This window comes from Triticum aestivum, chromosome 6D, assembly GCF_018294505.1.
Source record: "Triticum aestivum cultivar Chinese Spring chromosome 6D, IWGSC CS RefSeq v2.1, whole genome shotgun sequence".
NCBI classification, from domain to species: domain Eukaryota; kingdom Viridiplantae; phylum Streptophyta; class Magnoliopsida; order Poales; family Poaceae; genus Triticum; species Triticum aestivum.
Window position 1 is genome coordinate 168304777 of NC_057811.1, and position 6000 is coordinate 168310776.

A 6000-nucleotide genomic window follows, 5' to 3' on the forward strand; every position below is an offset into this window, starting at 1 on the left:
GGTCAAAGCAGCTCAACAAGATAAGAATACATCAAAATGCTTAAACGAAAAATGGCAACCCCATTTTGAGCTTAAATGATGAGTATGACCTACAATCAAGTGATCTCACTTGACTCCTCAGTCAATATATTCTAACATAGGTGACTTTGTCGCCGACCAATTCTAGATGAAGTTCTCTAGTGTTTTTCTGTGTTCTTGCATTTGTCTCTTGCATGTGTGTTTCCCTTTATTAAAAAAAACTTCATCTAGATCTCTTTTCTGTTCAGTTATGTTCTGCATTCACTGCATCCAATTCATTGCAAATCTTTCAGTTAATTCCTTGCAAATCCTTGTGAGATCTTATTTGCCTAAGTGAGTTGAGATGACAATTGCTTTCTCTCTATGTTGAATTCGGCCTCACCGGTTTGTTTCTTTCGGCTCAACCGATACAACTCGGTGCCACCGAAGAGAAAGACTCGGTGCTACTGATTTCAATGCTGAGAAAACGCTTTTCCATTTGCATCCTGCATATTTGTACCAGCTCCACTCAATGATTCTTGTCCTCTACCAACATCTTATATTACATGTTGCTTTGTAATGTGACTCAAGGACCAAACCTACTTGACTCATGCTCCAGAAGATCCCTTCTTGGAAATTGATGTCAAAGGTGGAGAGAGAGCACATCAAAGCTTATCACATAAGAGAGAATGCACACCTTAAGCTTCTCTAGATGCTTATTATCCATAGAGGAGAGAAGTCACATGTCTTCAAGAGGGGAAAGACATGTTAGTATGTGTTATGTTTGATTATGATTGTTTTTGCTCTGATTTTCTTTTACCCTATCTTCTCCCATTATCCCCAATATAAGATTCAGGGGGAGAAAGTCAATTAAGGGAAGAAAATCTTCGAATTCATTGCATATCTTTACTCTTTGGGGACATTTCTATATCCAAATAGAGTACCTAGTACTCACTATCTACATGTCATCCCAATCTTGGTACTCTTGTGGTTTTCTCAACTTGCTTTTACTGGTAGGTGTTTGTGTGTTATCTAACCTTGTTTACTCAGGTTCATCTCTCCCAAAGCCAGCTCAAGACCACAAGGTAAGTATATGCATCACACTCATGTGCATGAGGATCTCTTGCTGATGCACATATTGTTTGCAAGAAGGACTAATGAACATGGAGGTATATTCCATGTAGTTACACCATTTGCTCTGATGCATATAACCAAGATACATGTAACTCATTGCTTGCTCTGACATGCTTATGCATTCACTTGATCTTATATTCTATATTCACATGATTGCATACATGTAGGGGGAGCATATGCATGTTACATGTCCTTCCAAAGCTTTACTTGTTATTCTTCATATCTTTATCTAAAGCTTTGATGTATGTTGTCATCAATTACCAGAAAGGGGGAGATTGAAAGCATAAGTGCTCCCTGGGTGATTTTGGTAATTAATGTCAACATATATCTTGTTGGACTAATATTTTTATCTAGTATATTTCATATAAGTTCAATAAGGAAGTGGCATGGACAAGAGGATGCGGAACACCTTCACGATGCTAAGAACAAACATTGCCAAAAGCTCAAGACTCTACATCTTCATTTTATGGTCCAAGATCACATTGAGTCCACAGGAAAAGCCAATACTATTAAAAGGGGATGAGGTGTTGCTTAATGGACTACTTGCTCAAAGTGCTTTGTGATATGCTCCAAAGCCCTCAACCACTTTCTCATTTCCACATATGTCGTAAACCTAAAGTCAAACTCGGCCCTACCGATTTGATCTATCTGGCGCCACCGAGTTCACTTGACACAGCCACTGCCAGAAACCCTAATCAATTCGGTCACACCAATGGGATCTCAGTCTCACCGAGATGGGCTTGCAAACTCTCTGTTGCCTGTTGCAATTATTTCGGTCCCACCGAAATATGCAGTCAGTCCCACCGAGTTTTCTTGACCAACTCTTTGCTTGCTCATTACCAAAATCGGCCTCACCGAGTTTGTGTAATCGGTCAAACCGAGTTGAGGTTTTACCCTAACCCTAGCACATCGGTCCCACCATGTTGATCATGTCGGTCCCACCAAAAATCCTAACGTTCACATTTTGAACCATATTGGTCTGACCGAGTTTCACTATTCGGTCTCACCGAGTTTGGTAAATTGTGTGTAATGGCTAGATTTTGTGTGGAGGCTATATATACCCCTCCACCCATTCTCCATTTATGGAGAGAGCCATTAGAACGTGCCTACACTTCCAGCATTCATTTTCTGAGAGAGAACCACCTACTCATGTGTTGAGACCAAGACATTCCAATCCAACCACAAGAATCTTGATCTCTAGCCTTCCCCAAGTTGCTTTCCACTCAAATCATCTTTCCACCATATCCAAATTTGTGTGAGAGGGAGTTGAGTGTTGGGGAGACTATCATTTGAAGCACAAGAGCAAGGAGTTCATCATCAACACACCATCTATTACCTTTTCGAGAGTGGTGTCTCCTAGATTGGTTAGGTGTCACTTGGGAGCCTCCGTCAAGATTGTGGAGTTGAACCAAGGAGTTTGTAAGGGCAAGGAGATCGCCTACTTCATGAAGATCTACCCAAGTGAGGCAAGTCCTTCGTGGGCGATGGCCATGGTGGGATAGACAAGGTTGCTTCTTCGTGGACCCTTCGTGGGTGGAGCCCTCCATGGACTCGCGTAACCATTACCCTTCATGGGTTTAAGTCTCCACCAACGTGGATGTACGATAGCACCACCTATCAGAACCACGCCAAAAATCTCCGTGTCTCCAATTGCATTTGCATACTCCAATCCCATCCCTTTACTTTCTTGCAACTTGCATGCTTTAATTTCCGCTGCTCATATACTCTTGCCATGCTTGCTTGAAATGTATTGTGAATGTTTAAACTTGGGCTAAAACTCCACCTTTACTTGAAGAAATTAAAAACTGCTACTTTTCTTTGTTGAGGGTCTAATCACCCCCCTCTAGACACCTCTTCTCGATCTTTTCATCAACATAGAACAACATGAGTGTTGTGTTAAAATTTGGAATTTTTTGGGGTTCGTTATACATTAACTGAGTTTTCTAGGCATTTTATGTGCATAATTCAAATTTGAACTACAAGCACATGCTCAAGTGCATATAAATAGGTTAAAAATCAAATGTGTGCCTTTGGTTGGATGCCTAGGTCCCATGCAAGAAATGGGAATGAATTTCAAACACGAGGGAACCGTTGCTTGGCCGCAAACATTGAGATACATAATTTTAAAGTTCTAGTAAATCTAAAGCTCGTTTGAAATTCGTGAAACTTGGCATGCTATCATGGAACGACATCAACATGCTGTGGTAAAAACATTGTCCCATTTGGGGTAGGTTTGGTATAAACTTCTCACAAACGAGAGCTTCTCACAATGAGCCTCATGGCCCCGGTAGGGAATGTGCCTTCTTCGTGGATGTAACGATATTCGGTGCCTCCTATTGCTTTCAAATTTTGTCCTAGTGGCAACATAGAGCAACAGGAGTTTCGTGTTAAAATTTGGAATTCTTGGGGTTCTTTTGGACATTTTTATACATTAACTATGTTTTGTAGGCGTTTTATGTGCATAATTCAATTTTGAACTACATGCACATGCTCCAGTGCAAAAAAATTGGTTCGAAAATCAAATGTGTGTCCTTAGGTGCATGCTTAGGTACCATGCAAGAAATGGGAATGAATTTCAAACACCAGGGCACCATTGCTTTCTTTTTAAATACCAGTAAATCCAAAACTCGTCTAAATTTCATGAAACTTGGCATGCTATCACGAAATGGCACCCGACATGCTGTTATATTTTTTGTGTCCAATTTGAGAGAAGGCACACTCGAATCAATAGCCAACAACACATTTTGAAACAAATAGCTGCCACCTATCATCTCAAACATTTTATATAATTTAAATCATGGGCGTTCTGTTAACCATTCACGTGACGCCACCCGTCACACTTTTAATGGCTAGGAGGTGCCGTGCGGACAGCTGCTTGAGTAGACGGGAGGCATGCGAGCGCAGTACGCTGTGCAGGCTGACTAGGAGGCGTGCAAGCTGTCCTCCAATTGGCAGGCTCATGGGAAGCGTGCGAGCTGTACGCTGCGCAGGCTCAGTGGGAAGCGAGCCCTTTGACTTCCATGGCCGCCCGCCTTGCTCACATCCTCTCCATTAATGGCACTCGAGCCACTGTTTAATATGGGCGGCCTTACTATTTGCCTCCCATTCCCCTCCCACGGACCTCCACCAACGCCATGGCGCAGAAGGATCATCTGCCACTAGTCTTCCAGTTTGGTGAAGTCGACTCCGAGCCGGACGAGATAGAAAATAAGGAGGAATGGGGACATGGCCCTGAACCAGCTGGCCGCGGCGATTGCTGCCCCCGCGCCCGTCCCAGATCCCATCCCCGCGCCCGCGCCAGTGACCATCAACGTAGCATTAGTGGGCTGGTCGCCGATCACTATCACAGAGCTGCAAGCCGTGGGCGTCAGCAAGGTCGCCGGGGACCCGCGCGAGCTCGTGTACATGCCAGAGCCAGCGCCTGTGCCTGTGCGTGTCCCTGCACCCACCGTGGTGCCGGTCCCCGTGCATTGGCCTGCACCCATCGCGCCCGTGCCCGTGCGCGCGCCCCCCTCAGTGTCATGGGACGCCGCTGTCGACCGCCACCTTGCAGCACCGCGAGTTACCATTCTCCCGCGCCCCGCCCGTCGATCTCGCGATGACAGGATGTTTGATTTCCAAGTGAAGAACATTCTGTGTTGCCTTGAAGACCTCAAAAACAGCGTCCCGGAGGATGACAACGACAACGCTGGCGCGGCACGCCGCCTCTGCCGCCACTGGAATTAGTTTTTGTGGGCTTAATACTGTATCTCGATGGTATGAATATAAAGTCGCAGTGTGACTGAATGAAACATATGGTTTGAGCAAACTTGCGTTCTTCTCTCTGAATTACAGACTTATCAAATGATTAAAAAAAGTCAATGGGTTTTAAATTTAAAACACTCATCGCAAACGTTTAAGGTAGAACACCTGTACGCAAACCGACAGCTTCCCTAGCAAGCCAAGGGAAAATGTGCCGAGCAGGATTTGTGGAGCTCTTCATCACAAATGTTTCAGATAGAACACCCGTATGCAGAGCAAGAGCTACGGTCTTCCCCAGTAAGCCAAGAGAAAAAATTGTCTCGCAGGATTTGTGCATCCCTTCATCACAAACAGTTCAGATTGTATACGGTATGCAAAGCGAGAGCTATGGCTCCTTCGCTCCTAAGCCAAGAGAAAATCTGGCATGCAGGATTTGTACATCCCTTCAACACAAATGATTTTTTTCGGATGACCCGTGTGCAACCTGATACGTCTCCGTCGTATCTATAATTTTTGATTGTTTCATGCCAATATTATACAACTTTCACATATTTTTGGCAACTTTTTATATGATTTATTGGACTAACCTATTGATCCAGTGCCCAGTGCCAGTTCCTGTTTTCTTCATGTTTTTTGTATCGCAGAAAATCCATATCAAACGAAGTCCAAATTGAATAAAATTTCACAGAGAATTATTTTGGAATATATGTGATTTTTGGGAGTTGGAATCACCGCAAACGGAGGCCCACATAGCCCACAAGACACCAGGGCGCGCCAGAGGCCCCTGGCGTGCGGTGGTGGGTTGTTCCCTCCTCGAACGTCGGTCGGACCTCTACTTCGGGCGCAAGGAAGCTTATATCTGGAAAAAAATCATGTTAAAATCTGAGCACAATCGGAGTTACGGATCTCTGGGAATATAAGAAACAGTTTTCGGCCAGATCTGGGGAACGCGAAACAGAAGAGAACAGAGAGGGAGATCCAATCTCGGAGGGGCTCCCGCCACTCCGCCGCCATGGAGACCATGGACTAGAGGGGGAACTCTCCTCCCATCTAGGGGGAGGCCAAGGAAGAAGAAGAAGGAGGGGGACTCTCTCCCCCTCGCTTCCGGTGGCGCCGGAGTGCCACCGG